The sequence below is a fragment of the Phacochoerus africanus genome, chromosome 3 (genome assembly GCF_016906955.1).
Source record: "Phacochoerus africanus isolate WHEZ1 chromosome 3, ROS_Pafr_v1, whole genome shotgun sequence".
NCBI lineage: Eukaryota > Metazoa > Chordata > Mammalia > Artiodactyla > Suidae > Phacochoerus > Phacochoerus africanus.
Window position 1 is genome coordinate 78,064,495 of NC_062546.1, and position 18,938 is coordinate 78,083,432.

Consider the following 18,938-nt stretch of genomic DNA (forward strand, 5'->3'; position numbering starts at 1 on the left):
TCTCCTGGTCAGTTAGGTGGCTTCCCAGCATGTGGGTTCTTTCTTGCCCTTTTTAGAGGTTTAAATTCTTCTGCCAGCATTCAGTAGATGTTCTGTGTGAATCATTTTACACGTAGTTGTATTTTTTTGGTGTGTTTTTGGGAGAAGGTGAGCATGACATCCTACTCCGCCTTTAAATCTAAATTTCAAAAGCAAGTTCAAATAAGATTTTTTGTAAATATTCTTTTAGAAATTAGTTTTTACTTGTATGGCTTACAGAGTCAGTATATAATTGTTATAAACTCTTAAGGAATGACTGGAGGGAATCACTATATTTAATTTTCAGGTAGCAAACACACATAGCAAACATCCCTGGAAATATCACTTGGGAAGAAGGACTGCTTCTTCTTTGAGAGCACAGTGGAAAGTTAGAAACTGCTGGGTGGGAAAATTTAATCACTGAACTTTTTTTGTTGTTTGTTTTTCCTTTCTGTGTAGAAAGGGTCTAAGTAGCTTTCTCTTTCTTTCTTCCTTCAGCTTATTGCTTGGAAAGTAAAATACAGACTCCAAAAAGCCCTGCAGACTTTGGGGAATTACTTTAGCAATATCCTGAAAGGGCAGCCCAAGGTAAGATTCCTCTGTGAGTTCATGGGTTTTATTGAATCCAACTTCAGACAATATAAAAATTCTGAATCTAGGCCCCACCTCCCATTAGAGTTCTGAGAGATGCCAAATCAACAGATCTGGGGCATGGCCCAGTAACTGTCATTTTTAACAAATATACTGATATGGTTCTGATAAGATGGTAAAAATTCTACACTTTGAGAAAAACTGGCCATTAGATGATGTTTCCATAGATCACAGAAATAAGATGTAAGTGTAATTAGTAGATGGTTGATTCAAAATGCTTAAGGCAGTATTTTCCAAAAAAAATATTTTTCTTGGAACATTAGTTCTGGAATGTCCTGGGATTGCTACTCCAAAAACAAAGTGTTCTGTGGTTAAATACATTAAGAAAATGTTGCATTTTAAATCTTCCCTTTGGAAATTTGACTCACAAAATCCATCAGAACATTAAAATCCCCTGAGAAATTCTCAATTTAAAACAAGGCTTAAATCTTACTTAATAGTCAATTGTATTGCTTAATACTATTGCTTAATAGTATTGCTCCAGAAGAGTTTTTTTTCAGAAACACTTATTTGGAGCATACTGTGGCAAATTGTAAGATTCTGTTCTTTTCTGTTGGAAATAGAAAAAAAATAATTTTTGGTGTCGAGAAGTTTCAAAGATAAGCAAAGATGGACACTAGTTATAGTGCTAAGGACATGTTTAGTAACATACTTTTGCAGTAGGAAAAGGAGTCCATCAGGAACTATATTCAACTTTTTTCTTTTGTTTTGTTTTGCTTTGGTTTTTTTGGGGGGGGGCACACCCCTCAGTATATGAAAGCTCCCAGACTAGGGATCTAATCAGAGCTACAGCTTCTGGCCACAGCCACAGCAGTGCCACATCCAAGCCACATCTGCAACCTACACCACAGCTCATGGCAATGTGGGATTCTTAACCAACTGAGTGTTGCCAGGAATCAAACCTACATCCTCATGTATACTAGTTGGCTTCGTTAACTGCTGAGCCACAATGGTAACTCCCTGAATTCAGCTTGATTTGTAGAGAGATGACTGGGCATTTTAAAGGGGAAATGAGGGAATAAGGAAGGGGTAAGCATGCACTCAGTAGAGTTAGGAAGTGAAAAACTGCAAAAAGCCAGAAGGGTTAGTCCATGTGAAACCAATGTGGGTTTGCTAACTGATGCTTTTAAAGTGGGGGTCCCACTCTTCCACAGAGCCCAGGATACAGGGGCCCTATCTTTAGGTGCTGGCTGGAACAAAGAATAAATATTTTTAACAGCTTTGCATTTTCTCAGGCAGGCATTTTAAGAAGGGCCAGGACTGTCATGAGCTGTTTAGAACTATATAGTGTTTTGTTCATCTTACATGCCAAGATTGAGGTCTCATGGAGAAGAGGACTTGGAGGAAACTGGCTGGAGTTGATTAAGGAAGTAACCTAAGAAATAAGTGGGAATAAAGTAGAATAATTTTAGGCCTCAAATCCAAATCAGGAAGTTTTTCCAATCTCCCAATTATAAAGGGCATAGGATAAATTCTCCCCCACTGCATCATCTTGAAACACCACATAATGCAAACAGTGGGCCCTTGATGAATGACAAAAAAGAAAATAAAGCTACAGAATCAGGAAATATAAATAGAAGCTATTTATAGATTAAGAAAGTAACAGTAATAAAGAGTACTTTTAGAAAACACAGCTCATAGTGTGTAATCAAAATACCTTTATTCCTGACTCTGATGTTCCATTGACAATATATAAGGTTGGATGAGATTTAAATTCTGTACCTGAAAGACTCTGAAAAGCCTCATGCCTTTTATGATTACTCTTTAATAACAGGAGAATTGGACACAGTCATAATTCAGTAATTTAAAAAGTCTAGCCCAATGCATTATTGATTATATTTACACAATATACATTTATATTACTAGGTATTATATAATATATAATATAATCTATAAATCATAACAATTGTATTTTAATCTTTTTTCAAAAGTAACACTTCTCTATAAGCCTACCACTACCCTATGTGTGCCACCTTTCCAAGGGGAAAGATTGCATGGAAGCTTCTTTCTTTCTCAGTTATCCTATCTCTCAGCTATTGTTACAGACACTTTAAGGGTTGAAGCATAGGGACTTGCGGAGAAAAAGAAAAACCACCTTTCTAACTTGATGAATGTACTATATATTACTTTCATACTCTTTGATCCAGCTAGATGCTTAAAATACCTCTTTGGAATGAACTAGACCACTGTGTTACACCACACACAGCAATTAACTCAAAATGTACTAAAATATTGAAGGTAAGACCTGAAACCATAAAACACCCAGAAGAAAACATAGGATGTAAGCTCCTAGATGTAAATCTTGGTGATGACTTTTTGATTCTGAAACCAAAAGCAAAAAAAAAAAAAAAAAAGTGGGACTACATCGGACTAAAAAACTTCTGCATAGCAAATGAAACAATTTATATAATGAAAAGTGAACCTTTTGAATGGGAAAATATTTGCAAATCATATATATGATAAGGGGCTACTATCCAAAATACATATATCTTCACACCAGGTGGCAAAATAGGAAGGCTCTGAGCTTACCTCCTCCTATAGGCACATCAATATTACAACTGTTTACATGAGAACATCCTGAAAACCAGCAGAAAATGTTTCCTGCAACTAAAGATACAAACAAGAAATGAAAATGAAACAGGTAAGAGGGTGGAGACACAGTATAGTCAAGACCTTACTACAAGGTAGATGACCCACCCTGAGGTCCTGCACTGGGAAGACAAGGCCAGAATGTCTGGTATTGAAGACCAGTGGGGCTTGCATGCAGGAGACCCGGAGGACTGTAAGAAACAGAAATGCCACTATTAAAGGACATTAATGCAAAAATCTCACACTCAGAGTTCCACTGCAGAGGGAGTAATCTGAGAGGAGCCTGGGTCAGGCACACTTGCTGATCTTGGAGAGCCTCCTGGAGTTCTAGTTGGGGACATTGATGCTGGTGGCAGCCTTTTGGGAGAGCTCATCTTACAATGAGGACACTAGTGCTGGCAAGCAGCATTTTGGAGTTTTCCCTCTAGCCTCTTACCAGTGGGCTGGCAGCCAGCACTAGCCTCTATCCCACCACAGCTCATGGCAATACTGGATCCTTAACCCACTGAGTGAGGCCAGGGATCAAACCCACATCCTCATGAATACTAGTTGGGGTTGGTTACCACTGAGCCCCAGTGGGAACTCTTCTACCATAGTGGTTTAAAACATGCTTGATATGACTTCAGTCTTCTTCAATCTATTAAGACTTGTTTTATGGCCTAGCTTGTGATCTATGCTGCAGAAGTTTCCATGTGCATTTGTAAATAATGTGTATTCTGCTGCTTTGGATGGAATGTTCTTTATATATATATCTGTATATATATTAAAGTACATCTGATCTGATGTTCATTTAAGGTCAGGGTTTCTTTGTTGATTTTCTGTCTGGATGATCTATCCATTGATGTAAATGCTGTGTTAAAGTCCTCCACAACTACTGTGTTACTGTAAATTTCTTTCTTTCTTTGTTAATTTTATGTATGTCTTTAGTTGCCCCTATGTTGAGTACCTATATATTTACCATTGTTATATCTTCTTGCTAGACTCTTCCCTTAATCATTATGTAATGTTCTTCTTTGTCTCTTTTTACAGTTTTTGTTTTAGGACTATTTGTGTACAGACTTCTTTTTGTTTCCACTTGCATGGAATACATTTTCCCATCTATTTGCTTTAAATCTGGGTCTGCCTTTAGATCTGAAGTGAATCTCTTGTAAGCAGTATGTCTATCTGACTATAAAGATATATATATATATATATACATACATCTTTTATCTTTTTTCTTTTATCCATTCAGCCATTCTGTGTGTTTTGATTGGATTATTTATTACATTTTCATTTAAAGTAATTATTGATAGGTATGTAGGTATATACATATTTCCACTTTGTTAACTGTTTTGAAGTTGTTTTGTAGTTCATTTTTGCTCCTTTCTTCTTCTTTTGCTCTCTTCTCTTGTGATTTGATGACTATGTTTAGTGTTATGTTTGGATTCCTTTCTCTCTTTTTTGGTGTATCTATTATAGGTTTTTGGTATAAGGTATAGATAGAAAACCACAAACAAGTTGACATATTGATCTCTTCAATTTTTTTTCTGGGATATTTACTTAAATTTTCTTTTTTGGGGGGGTTTTGTTTTGTTTGGAATTTCCTTTTTTAATTTTATTTATTTTTTCCACTGTACAGCATGGGGACCAAGTTACATTTACATGTATACATTTTTTTTCCTCCCTTTGTTCTGTTGCGATATAAGTATCTAGACATAGTTCTCAATGCTACACAGCAGGGTCTCAATGTAAATCCATTCCAAGAGCAATAGTTTGCATCTGTTAACCTCACACTCCCAATCCCTCCCACTCCCTCCCTCTCCTCTCAGGCACCCACAAGTCTATTCTCCAAGTCCATGATTTCTTTTCTGTGGAAAGTTTCCTTTGTGTCCTATATTAGATTCCATTTGTAAGTGATATCATATGGTATTTTTCTTTCTCTTTCTGACTTACTTCACTCAGGATGAGAGTCTCTAGTTCCATCCATGTTGCTGTAAATGGCATTATTTTGTTCTTTTTATGACTGAGTAGTATTCCATTGTGTATATATACCACCTCTTCCGAATCCAATCCTCTGTCAATGGACATTTGTGTTGTTTCCATGTCTTGGCTATTGTGAATAGTGTTGCAATGAACATGTGGGTGCATGTGTCTTTTTTAAGGAAAGTTTTGTCTGGATATATGCCCAAGAGTGGGATTGCTGGGTCATTTGGTAGTTCTATGTATAGATTTCTAAGGTATCTCCAAACTGTTCTCCATAGTGTCTGTACCAGCTTACATTCCCACCAACAGTGCAGGAGGGTTCCCTTTTCTCCACAACCCTCCAGCACCTGTTATTTGTGGACTTCTTAATGATGGCTATTCTTACTGGTGTGAGGAGGTATGTCATGGTAGTTTTGATTTGCATTTCTCTAATAATCAGGGATGCTGAGCATTTTTTCATGTGCTTGTTGGCCATCTGTTTATCTTCCTTGGAGAACAGTCTATTCAGGTCTTTTGTCCATTTTTCTATTGGGTTATTGGCTTTTTTGGTGTTGAGTTGTATAAGTTGTTTATATATTCTAGAGCTTAAACTCTTATCCATTGCATCATTTGAAACTATTTTCTCTGTAAGTTGTCTCTTTGGTTTCTTTTGGTTTCCTTTGCTGTGCAAAAGCTTGTCAGTTTGATTAGGTCCCATTGGTTTATTTTTGCTCTTATTTCTATTGCCTAGGGAGACTGACCTGAGAAACTATTTATGAGGTTGATGTCAGAGAATGTTTTGCCTATGTTCTCCTCCAGGAGTTTGCTTGTGTTTTGTCTTATATTTACATCTTTAAGCCATTTTGAGTTTATGTTCATGCATGGTGTGAGGATGTGTTCTAATTTCATTGCTTTGCATGCAGCTGTCCAGGTTTCCCAGCAATGCTTTCTGAATACACTTTCTTTTTCCAATATTTGCCTCCTTTTTCAAAGATTAATTGACCATAAGTGTCAGGGTTTATTTTTGTGTTCTCTATTCTGTTCCATTTGTCTGTCTGTTTTGGTACTAATACCATACTGTTTTGATGACTGTGGCTTTGTAATATTGCTTGAAGTCTAGTCAGTTATGCCCCCTGCTTGGTTTTTATTTTTCAGGATTGCTTTGGCAATTCTGGGTCTCTTGTTGTTCCTATAAATTTTTGGATTGTTTGTTCTAGTTCTGGGAAAAAATGTCATGGTTAATTGGATAGGGATTGTGTTGAATCTGTAGATTGCTTTGGGTAGTATGGCCATTTTTACAATATTGCTTTTTCCAATCCATGAACATGGAATATCTTTCCATTTCTTTACATTTTCTTTAATTTCTTTGATTAAAGTTTTATAGTTCTCGGCATGTAAGTCCTTTACCTCCTTGGTCAGATGTATTCCCAGGTATGTGATTTTTTGGGGTCAGATGTATTCCCAGGTATGTGATTTTTTGGGGTGCAATTTTAAAAGGTATTCTATTTCTGTATTCCTTTTCTAATATGTCATTGTTGGTATACTGAAATGCAATTGATTTCTGAATGTTAATCTTATATCGTGCTAATTTGCTGAATTTTTTGATTTTTCAAAGAGTTTTGTTGTTCAGTCCTTATGGTTCTCTATGTATATTATCATGTCGTCTGCATACAGTGACAGTTTTCTCTCTTCTTTTCCTATATGGATGCCCTTTATTTCTTTTGTTTGTCTAATTGCTGTGGCTAGGACTTCCAACACTATGTTGAATAGCAGTGGTGAGAGTGGGCATCCTGCCTTGTTCCAGATTTGAGTGAGAAGGCTGTCAATTTTTCTCCATTGAGTATTATATTTGCTGTGGGTTTCTCATAAATGGCTTTGATTATATTCAGGAATGTTCCCTTATACCCACTTTGGTGAGGGTATTGATCATGAATGGATGTTGGACTTTGTCAAATGCTTTTTCTGCATCTATTGAGATGATCATATGATTTTTTACTTTTCTTTTGTTAATGTGGTATATGACGTTGATTGATTTGCATATGTTGAACCATCCTTGTGAACCTGGGATGAACCCTACCTGGTCATGGTGTATAATTTTTTTGATATGTTGTTGGATTCGGAGGCTAAGATTTTGTTGAGAATTTTTGCATATATATTCATCAAAGATATGTGCCGATAGTTTTCTTTTTTGGTGTTATCTTTGTCTAGTTTTGGAATGAGGGTGATGGTGGCCTCCTAGAATGTCTTTGGGAGTATTCCTTCTTCAACCTTTTGAAAGAGTTTAAGGAGGATGGGCACCAGATCCTCTTTGTATGTTTGGTAGAATTCGCCTGTGAAGATATCTGGTCCTGGACTTTTATTTGTAGGGAGTGTTTTTATGACATATTCAATTTCATTTCTAGTGTTTGGTCTGTTCAGTTGGTCTGTTTCTACTTGATTCAGTTTTGGCAGGCTGTAACATTCTAGAAAGTCATCCATTTATTCCAGATTGTCAAACTTGTTGCCATATAGTTGTTCATAGTATTCTCTTATGGTTTTTTGTATTTCTGCAGTATCCATTGTGATTTCTCCTTTTCATTTCTAATTTTGTTTATTTGGGTTCTTTCTCTCCTCTTAGTGTGTCTAGCCAGCGGTTTGTCAATTTTGTTTACCTTTTCAGAGAACCATCTCTTTGTTTTATTAATTTTCTCTATTGTTATTTGAATCGCTATTTTATTGATTTCCTCTTTGATCTTTATAACTTCCTTCCTTCTGCTGACTTTAGGTCTTTTTTATTCTTCTTTTTCTAATTAATTTAGGTGGTGGGTTAAATTGTCAGTTTGGGATTTTTCTTCTTTTTGAGGAAGGCCTGTATCACTATGAATTTCCTTCTGAGCACTGCTTTTGTGGTGTCACATAGATTTTGAGAGGTTGTGCCTTCATTATCTTTTGTCTCGAGGTATTTTTTTAATTTCCATCTTGATTTCCTCATTGACCCATTGGTTTTTTTAGTAGCATGTTGTTTAGTCTCCATGTAATAGTTTTTTTCTCATTTCTTTTCCCATGGTTGATTTCTAGTTTCATGGCATTGTGGTCAGAGAAGATACTTGAAATAATTTCTATGCTCCTAAATTTGTTGAGGTTATCTTTGCACCCTAATATGTGATCAATTCTTGAGAATGTTCCATGTGTACTTGGGAAGAATGCGTATTCTGATTTTATTGGATGTAGTGTCCTGAATATGTCAATTAAGTCTAACTTTTCTATTGTTTCCTTTAGGATCTCTCTTGTTTTATTGAATTTCCTCTAGAGGATCTGTCCATTGATGTGGGTAGGGTATTAAAGTCTCCTACTATGATTGTATTCCCATCAGTTTCTCCCTTTATGTCTGTTAATATTTGTTGTATCTATCTGAGTGCTCCTATATTTGGGGCATATATGTTGATGATAGTAATATCTTCTTGAATGGATTCTATAATCATTAAATAATGTCCTTCTTTGTCTTTCTTTATGGCTTTTGTTTTAAAGTCTATTTTGTCTGGTATGAGTATTGCAACTCCTGCTTTCCTGTCATGTCCATTGGCATGAAATATTTTTTCCCACCCCCTCACTTTCAATCTATATGTGTCCTTTGTCTCAAGGTTGTAGGCAGCAGATTGAAGGTTTTTGCTTTTTTATCCACTTAGCCACTCTGTGTCTTTTGATTGGAGCATTCAGCCCATTGACATTTAAGGTGATAATTGATAGTTGATTGTTTATTGTATTGCTGTATTCTTTTAGCTTTTGTTTGTTGGAAAAAATTTTTATTTCCCCTTCTAGTTTAAATGATATTCTTTCTGGATAGAGTATTCTAGGTTGCATATTTTTTCCTTTCAGTGCTTTAAATATCTCTTGCCATTCCCTCCTGGCCTGTAGAGTTTCTGTAGAGAAATCAGCTGATATCCTATGGGGGTTCTCTTATAGGTAACATTTTACTTTTCTCTTGCTGCCTTTAGGATCCTGTCTTTATCATTAACTTTTGCCATATTTATTATAATGTGTCTTGTTGTGGGTTTATTTGGGTTCAACTTGTTTGGGGCTCTGTGTCCTTCCTGTATCTTGAAATCAGTATCCTTTAGATTTGGGAAGTTTCCAACAATAATTTCTTCAAATATGTTTTCCATCCCCTTATCTTTTTCTACTCCTTCTGGAATTCCTTTTATTCATAGATTGGCCCACTTCATATTATCCCACAGGTCTCTTGTATTGCTTTCATGTTTTTTTCATTTGGTTTTCTGTCTGCTGACCTGATTGGGTGATTTCCATTATTCTATCTTCCACATCACTAATTTGTTCTTCTGCATTATTCATTCTGGTTTTTACTACGCTTAGCTCAGTTTGTATCTCTGCAGATGAACTTTCTAGTTTTTCTTGGCTCTTCCTTATATTTTCTAGTTCCTTCCTGAGGGTGTCTGCATTACTGTTCATATCTTCTCTTAATTCCTTCAGTATTTTCACTATTTCCCTTTTGAACTCCAAGTCTGTCAGACTGCAGAGTTATGTTTCATTGTTGACTGTTTTAGGTGAGTTCTCCTGGTGGTTTACCTTGGGGTGATTTCTGAGCTTCTTCATCTTGCTTGTTATTTTCTTTTTCTTGGTGGATTTTTACTCCCTGAGGCCAGGCAGGATTTGCCTTGGCACTGCTGTGGAATGTTTCCCTAGGGCTGGCGGTGTTGGTCAGTCTTCTTTGAGGCAGCATGGCTTTTCCTGAGGCTGGGCTGGACTGACAGGGTCTCTCTGAAGCACAGGAAGACTTCCTGAAGGCAGACATGGCTGGCAAGTCCACACCGCGATGGAAGCAGATTTCACGTGGCTGGGCAGAACTTGCTCTGGTGTTTCTGGGCTGTGGAGGTCTTCCAGGGTGCTGGTGGTGCTGGACAGCTGCTTCACGGGGATGCAGTATCCCCCAAGGGTGGGAGCGGCTAGCTGGGCCACTGAGAAACCATGGGGCTCTTCCCCAGGGCAGCCAGAACTGACAGGACCACCTGTAATCAAAGCAGATTTTGCATCCTGGGCCACACTTGCTCTGGCTTTTCTGGGCTGCGGGGTTTGTTCCAGGGGGCTGGCAGTGCTGGGCAGTTTCTTCATAGGAGTGCAGCACCCCTTGAGGGCAGGAGCAGCTATCCACGCTGCTGAGAAACCAAGGGGCTCTTCCCCAGGGCAGCCAGAACTGGCAGGACTGCCCCGCAATGGAAGCAGATTTTGTATGGCCGGGCAGAGCTTACTCTATTGTTTCTGGGCTGCAGGCCTTTTCCAGGGGGCTGGTGGTGCTGGACACTGCTCTGTGGGGGCATAGCCCCTCCAGAGGGCAGGCAGGCCAGGGCAGGGAAAGTCCCTGAGGTGGTAGGCTTCCTGCAAATGGTGAAGCCAGCCCTCTGGGATGGCAAGCAGCCTTAGGTCAGTTGCATACGTGTGGGGTAGTGGTAGGGGGAATGCACTGGGAAGCACTGCTTTCTGCTAGCTGGTGGGCAAGTGAGCTCGCCGTGGTGCAAGGAGTATTCTGTGGCGGCCCACTCCTCCCCAACACTGGTACCTTGTCTCTCCTGTGGATCCAGGTTCCCTCTGATGTGGCTTTCCACTCCCCAGCCCTTAGTGTATTGCTCCCTCCACCCATGATGCTCCACTTCCTAGTCTCCCAGGCAGTCTCTGCCACACCAACCCAATGGACCACTTCCTAGTCCCCCAGGCAGTCTCTGCACCGCCTCCAGATCCGAGGTCTCGGTGCCCAGCCCTACCCAAGCATCTTGGTTTTTGGTGACTGTGCCAGTAGTTCAGATGATCTGTTTGATTCTCCCTCTGCTTTTCAGATCTCAGACTTGATCTCTTTGATTTGAACACATGGTAACAATCCTGCATTTTTAGTCCCCTCTTCAATTTGAATGTTTCTGACATCATGTTTTTTATCTTTTTTTTGTGAATCCTTTAAATAATTATTTTGGATATTGATAATTTTACTACTTTTGTCTTTTAACCTTCATTCTAGCTTTTAAATAGTTGATCCACTATCTTTACTGTATATTTGCTTTACAAATGAGGTTTTTTCTTTCATAATTTTCCTATAGCTAGCTGTGGTCTTTTCAGCTTAGAGAACTCCCTTTAGCATTTCTTATAAAGCCAGGTTTTAGCTTCTGTTTTTCTGTAAAAATTGTGTCTTTTCTCTAAGTGTTAATGATAGCCTTACTGAGTACAGTATTCTTAGTTGTAGATTTCTTCCTTTCATCACTTTGAATATATCATGCCACTACCTTCTGGCCTGCAAAGGTTCTGCCTAAAAGTCAGCTGATAGTTTTACATGAGTTTCCTTGTAGGCAACTAGTTGCTTTTATTTTGCTGCTTTTATGATTCTCTCTTTAGCTTTAATTTTTGTTATTTTAATGTGTCTAGGTTTGGACTTCTTTGCATTCATATTATTGGGACTCTGTACTTCATGTACCTGGATATATGTTTTCTCCAACAGTTTAGGAAATTTTTCAGTTATTATTTCTTTAAATGTGTTCTATGCCATCTTCTCTCTCTCTTCTCTTTCTGGGACCCTTATAATGTGAATGTTAGTATGCTTGATGTTGTTCCAGGCAAAGTGGCCAAAAGATAGAAAGAAAAATAAAGTTAAAAAACAACAATTCTTCCTTTGGCAAAACATATACCAAAATTGGAACACATAGAGAAGATTAGCATGGCCTGAGCACAGGCATGGCATGAAAATTGGTGAAGTATTACCTATTAAAAAAAAAAGTGGTGGTCCAGGAGTTGGAGGAGGAGAGAAATGGGAAGTTATTATTAAATTGGTATAGATTTTCAGTTTTGCAGGATGGAAAGAGTTCTAGAGATAGTTGGTGGTGATGGTTGCACAACAATATTAATGTATTTATATCACTGAACTGTACTTATAAAAATTGTTAAAATGATGTTTTGTTACATATATTTTATAATAAAATAATATCAATACCAACAATTTTAAAAAGAAACATATATAGGTAAACAAATACATATATATGTACATAATACACACATAAATGTATACGCTACTTGGCATTTCACATGAAGAACTTATTCTAACACCCACAACAAAGATCAAATCTGAACTGCTAATATGGCTGTTTTGCAGTGAAGGATAATGTTGCTATGCTAGATCTTAAGGTATATTGTGTACTTTTTTACTCTAAGTATGTACCATGAAATATTTTAGACATTTTTTTTATTATTTATCTGACATTCAAATGTAACTGCATAACCTGTATTTTTATTTGCTAATTCTGACCACCCTACACCCAAGAAACCTCTCCTTAAATCTTTCTATATCACTCTCCAATTTTTTCTTCTATAAAAGTGCATGATAGGTTATAAGAGATGCAAAACTCATTCTCTGGATTTCTCAATGCACTTTAGTTGAGCATTGTTGGAGATTTTCCAATCTATTCTGTGCTGGTGCATCAGCCAAAGGATAATTTAGCAACTTGTCACATTAATTACTGGCAGCAGACATTTTGCAGAGGATTGGAGAAGGCAAATGTTTATAGAAATAATCTGGATATTTTAAGTAAACTGAGCAGTCACATACAGAGACTATTTGAAATAATCATAAGAGCTCTGACACAAAGAATTAGTGTCTAAGTAGCAACAGCTCAGTATAAGGATAGCATGGTACACAAAGAATTAAATCATCAGATGTTAGAATGGAAAAAAAGCAATGAGGATTATAGAGCACACAGGAGCAGAGAGTTCTGTATACTAAGAGTTGCTACCATTTCCTTAAGCATAAGAAAATTAAAATCAGTGTAAGTACATTGATCATTTATAATTTTGCACAGTATGTTAAGATAAATTTACTTTCATTATGAATTATCAGTCATTTCTGATAAATCCTTTTTGTTGTTTCATAAAAAATCTAGTTAAATAATTCCTGTAGGTGCTATTACAGATCTATATCTGGACCTGAACAGAGCAGTCTATACCCTACAGACTGTGGTATTATATGGGCTGATTTCAGTTTGTGAAATTGTTTAAGGACCACAGACGCCAAATCGAGGTAATATGCTTAGTGTAACTCCCAGAAAGAATCTGACTCCAAGTGGGAATTCCGGTTTTCTTGGAAAGATAACTCTTTGGGGGATTACAAAAATATGGTGACCTTTACACATAGGTAATTGAATATATTTACCAGTTTTAGGGAGATGGTTTTTCTATAAGTGTGACTGCTGAGTTGAAAGGGTAAAAGCATGTGAAATTTTACTTAATATTGCTGAATTCTATTCTATACCTATTGAAATGTATGAATTCCTGTTTTCACATTCTCACAATGTAGCATATGATAAGAGTTTTGGATTTTAGTTGATCTGAAAATTTGGTCGTCTACTTTTGCATATTTATGCTTAATTATTTATTTTACCTTTTCCTATTTTAATGGAATTCTTCCCCTCCTTTATATCTTCTTTTATTTACATATATGAAGTTTATAATTTTTGAATGTTAGTTTAATATATTGCCATTTTACTAAATTCACTTATTATTTGATATGGTTTTCCTTTGACTCTTAGGACTTTTCCGGATTTTCAATCATAATAGAGATCTTTACTCTTCTATTATAATTCAAATTTTTAAATATTTTATTTTATCTAATTACATTAGCTAATATCTTCAATGTACTGTCACGTAGTAGTGCAAATGATGAGTAAATTTGGCCTGTTGTTTATTTACTGGAATGTCTTTAATATTCCTTATTAGGAGGTACATATTAAGAAGGGATCCATCATTAACTACTTACTATATGTTATTGTCAAAGATGGATGTTGCATTTTGTCAAATGTTAACTGTCAAAAGTCAAATAATATATTGCTAATATTAAACCACTCTTGCTTGCCTTAAAAAATTTCCACTTAGGAGGTCCTATTGTGCTCAGCTCCAGCATACCCAGCTAGTATCTCTGAGGAGGAGGGTCCAATCCCTGGCCTTGCTCAGTGGGTTAAAGATCTGGCATTACCACAAGCTGCAGTATAGGTTGCGGATGCAGTTTGGATCCTGTGTTGCTATGGCTGTGGCATAGGCTGGCAGTTGCCATTCAACTCCTAACCTCCTGGGAACCTTCATATGCCACAGGTGCAGGCCTAAAAAAACAAAAAAAAAAAAAAAAGAAAGAAAAAGAAAAAGAAATTCCACTTACTAATGGTATAATCTTTGTTTTTTAATATAATTTTATTGAAAAGTACACAATTTTTAAGGCATAGCTCAAGGAATTTTCACAAAGTAAACATTCATGTAATAGCATATAGGTCAAAAAACAAAACATTACAAAACTCCAGAAACTTTGTGGCACTTTCTAGTCACTATCAACCCACAACGTAATAACCATTATCATTCCTTCCAACCATGGATTTGTTTATTATGCCCACATTACTCCCTCTCGTAACCCACTAATGGCCCTGCAATGTTGCTTTTATCTAAGCTGCACTATCCAAAACAGTAGCCATTAGCCAAATGCAGCTATTGAAATTTAAATTAATTAGAATTAAAAATGAAATAAACTCAGAGAATAAAACTAATGAAAGCAAAATCAAGAATAGTTAAAAAAACAACAATAATAACATTGTCAATTAATAAAATGATTGTGAAAAGTTATGAATTATAAAATTACTGGCTAACCAATTCAAAGCAACAAAAGAAAAAAGGGAAAAATAATACAACTACCTCACCATAGAAATCTTCATGGTAAAATAGGGGAGTTCCTGTCATGGCAAAACAGGAACAAATCCAACTAGGAACCATGAGGTTACAGATTCAATCCCTGGCCTCACTCAGTGGGTTAAGGATCCTGTGTTGCCATGAGCTGCGGTGTGGGTTGCAGATGTGGCTCAGATCTAATGTTGTGGCTGTGGTATAGGCCAGCGGCAACAGCTCAGATTCAACCCCTAGCCTGGGAATCTCCATATGCCGAGGGTGCGGTCCTAAAAAGACAAAAAAAAAAAATAAAAAAAAAAAGAAGAAAAAAAAGAAATGATTATGGGAAAATATCCGCAAGTATAGAGGAAAATAAAAGAATCATAAGTTCCTACCTTAGTTTTGTTTTGCTTTGTTTTGTTTGCAAATAAGCTTGAATATGTGGGTGAAATAGAGGAGCTCTCTAGTATAATTTAAATTACCCAAAACAATATTATAGATTGGAAATAGAAAATGTAAAACCTTAAAATTTTGTTCAATTTTTTTTAAGGGCTGCACCCATGGCATACAGAAGTTCTCAGGCTAGGGATACAATCAGAGCAGCAGCTGCCAGTCCACACCACAGCCTCAGCAATGCCAGATCCGAGCCACATATGTAATGTACACCACAGCTCACAGTAACGCCAGATCCTTAACCCACTAAGCAAAGCCAGGGATTTAACCCACGACCACATGGTCAGTTTTGCTACTGCTGCACCACCATGGGAACTCCTGCTCAATCTTTATTAAAATTTTAATTGAAACTGTAGGGCAGAAGTCACATTTTTTTTTTTTTTTGGCTGCGCCATGCAGCATGCAGAAGTTCCCAGGCCAGGGACTGAACACACACAATAGCAGCCACCCAAGCTGCTTCAGTGATAATGCCAGATCCCTAATCTGCTGAACCAGAAGAAAACTCCCTAGAAGTCACAATTTTATTCAATAAAAAAACTTTAGGAAGGAAAAGAAATAGCTACACCAGTTGCTTTTTACAATGTAAATTCTAGGATAGTCTTTATTTTTTATTATACAGTAAACTAAATCAACAGTTATCACAGAGAAAAATGAGTGTGTGTTGGAAAAAGAAAAGGCAGCATTCTACCTACTACATTATATTTCTCCATTTTCTGTATCTTGGCATTATAAGATTGAGTAACATGTCTCAGTTAATTTATTATAAGAGCATCTTGATATTCTGCTTTTTAACTCTAAGTAATTCATTGCCATGACTTTTGTATGTGATCCTTAAATGAGGGGCTGTAATAATCACTGTAAGCCTTGATTTTCCTTCTGTTAGAGTAACTTTTTTTTTTTGAAATTATTGTAGGAAATTTAATTTTATTACCTATAGTGTAGGTGTTATATGGACATATGCTATATGTGTCCATATAGTGTAAGTGTTATATGTACATATGTTATATGTGTCCTCATCCTAATACCCAGAGCCTGTCTTTGTGACCTTAGTTGGGAAAAGGGCTTCTACATGTGTAATTAAATTGAGGTTATCAATAGGCGGATTTTCTGGTGGGCCCTAAATTCAAAGATAAGTGACCTTATTAGAAGCTGTAGAAGCAGAGACTTTTTTTTCCTCCTGCTTTCAGAGGGAGCAAAACCTTGTCAATACCTTGATTTTGGACTTCTGAACTCTAAGATTATGAGATATTTTTTGTTTTTATTGTTTTATTTTTTGGTTTTGTTTTCTTTTTTGAGCCACTAAATCTGTAGTTGTGTGCTATGGCAGCCCTAGGAAACTAATGCATCACCTGTTGTAATGTTCATACTAATACTGTAATGACTACTTCAGTATTTGTCAATTCATTTTATTTGTAACTCTCCACTACAGATGTGGTATAAATTTATTTTAAGACAAAGGTTTAAAATACCTTTTCTTGGATTTCTTATTAGAGGTCTATTTGAGAAAAATAAATTAGTCATTCTAGCAGGTTCGTTTTACACACACATGCAAAACTTGTATTTTTGACAACTGAATTAAATTTTAAAATTTTAAAAGAAGAGCAACCATTGAAGAAATGTGCCCATACCCTGTGCCTTTTGCCATAAAGTTAGGTTCAGAAAAGTTTACATTTAAAATTTTTAGACCTTCGGGTAAGACTAATTCCACACTTGAATTACATTGATAGTAAAATTTGGTGGAGATAAATATTTTTAAGTATTATAATAGCTCAACATTAAAGTAATAATAGTAGAAAGGATAATGATGTACAAATATATATATTTATAAATTCTGATGAAAAATTTAGAGACTATAAAAGTAGGACATGAAGAGTCCTTGCCCAAATAGTTTTAATAATAGAATATTTCAATGCAGGCAAATACAGGAAAGCATCATTACTAGTTCAAAGGATAAAATAGTGAGTACTTCAGTTGAAACCAAAACTGCATTTATCAAATGTTAATTTCCTACCCTAATTTCAAACCTTCAAAGTAGAAATAAATGGTAATAGTAGCATCATATCTTATAATATGATAGTGGAGTCATTCCCGGTAAAGTCATCACAGCATTCTGGAAATTCTATCCAAAATAATTAGATGATACTAAAAAAATGAGTAGTGCAAATGCTTGAAAGGATTAATGGAAAAATCAGAATATTTAAAGACTATACAGTTCATTACATATAACATCAAGATAATCACTAATTTATAAAAATGCCAATAGTTTCTATAATATAAATATACATACAATAAAGGAAAGAGATCATTATTAAAAGCAAAAAAAGTAGTTGAAATGCATTGTTAAAAGATTAGCATTTAATGTACAGTAATTACAGGGAGTTCTCATTCCAGCTCAGTGGTAACGAACTCAACTAGGAAACATGAAGATGCTAGTTCAATTTTTGGCCTTGCTTAGTGAGTTAAGGGTATAGCATTGCTGTGAGCTGTGGTGTAGGTTGCAGATGTGGCTTGGATCTGGTGTTGCTGTGGCTGTGGTGTAGGCTGGTGGCTACAGCTCTGATTAGACTCTTAGCTTGGGATCTTCCATATGTCACCTGTGTGAGCCTAAAAAGCCAAAAAAAAAAAAAAGTACAGGAATTATATATTAAAGAAATACTTCAAAAAAAAAAAAAAAAAGAAAAGAAAAACAGGAGTTCCCATCGTGACACAGTGGTTAACGAATCCGACTAGGAACCGTGAAGTTGCGGGTTCGGTCCCTGCCCTTGCTCAATGGGTTAACGATCCGGCGTTGCCTTGAGCTGTGGTGTAGGTTGCAGACGCGGCTCAGATCCCGCGTTGCTGTGGCTCTGGCATAGGCCGGTGGCTACAGCTCCGATTAGACCCCTAGCCTGGGAACCTCCATATGCCGTGGGAGTGGCCCAAAGAAACAGCACAAAAAAAAAAAAAAGAAAGAAAGAAATACTTCAAAATATAATGAGGGATATCAATATATATTTTGATAAATGTAAAAAGATTTTCATTTATGACTATATGGTCAATCAGATTATCTTGTTCAAAAGATTTTTTTTTCTAAAAACTTGCTTTTACATGGTTTTTAAAAATGATCAAAAGAAGGAGTTCAAAAAAGACTAAAGTATTGGAGTATTGGATGTAGCTTTTGCTCCAAGGGCAGCTGCTAAATAGTAGTTACCTTGAGCTTCTGTTTTGATGGTCAAACAAGATACTGGAGAAGGCATTTGCTACCTAAGACTTGTGAAAGAGGAGAATGTAGTAGGTCTCTGGGTAAAGCTGAAAATATAAATGATCACTTGGAAATAAGAAATCAACTTACCTCATAGCAAGAGATGGCAGGAAAACTTGCCAGACTTGACCCTAATACTAATCAAAAAAGAAAAACATCTTTCCTGAGATGTTTTATTTGCTTACATCATTTTATTGCTTGAATTCACACTACCTGCTTCATATGAGAAGTATCAAGTGGAAAATTAAAAGTGGTGAAGTCAACTGGTCCCCAAGCTAACTGGCAGAACAAATGAAAAATTTTTTTGAAAAAAGAAAAAAGAAACCAAAGGAATCCAATAATTCTGTCAGATAAATTTCTAAACTATATACATGAA

At 36.4% G+C, this 18,938-nt stretch overlaps 1 non-coding gene across 1 annotated transcript; it reads left to right on the forward strand.

Moving 5' to 3' along the window:
• The first annotated feature begins 11,836 nt into the window (after positions 1-11,836).
• Positions 11,837-11,942, forward strand: LOC125123775 (U6 spliceosomal RNA). Its single transcript, XR_007134155.1, has one exon. It is a non-coding gene; the product is annotated as a U6 spliceosomal RNA (small nuclear RNA).
• The last annotated feature ends 6,996 nt before the right edge of the window (positions 11,943-18,938 follow it).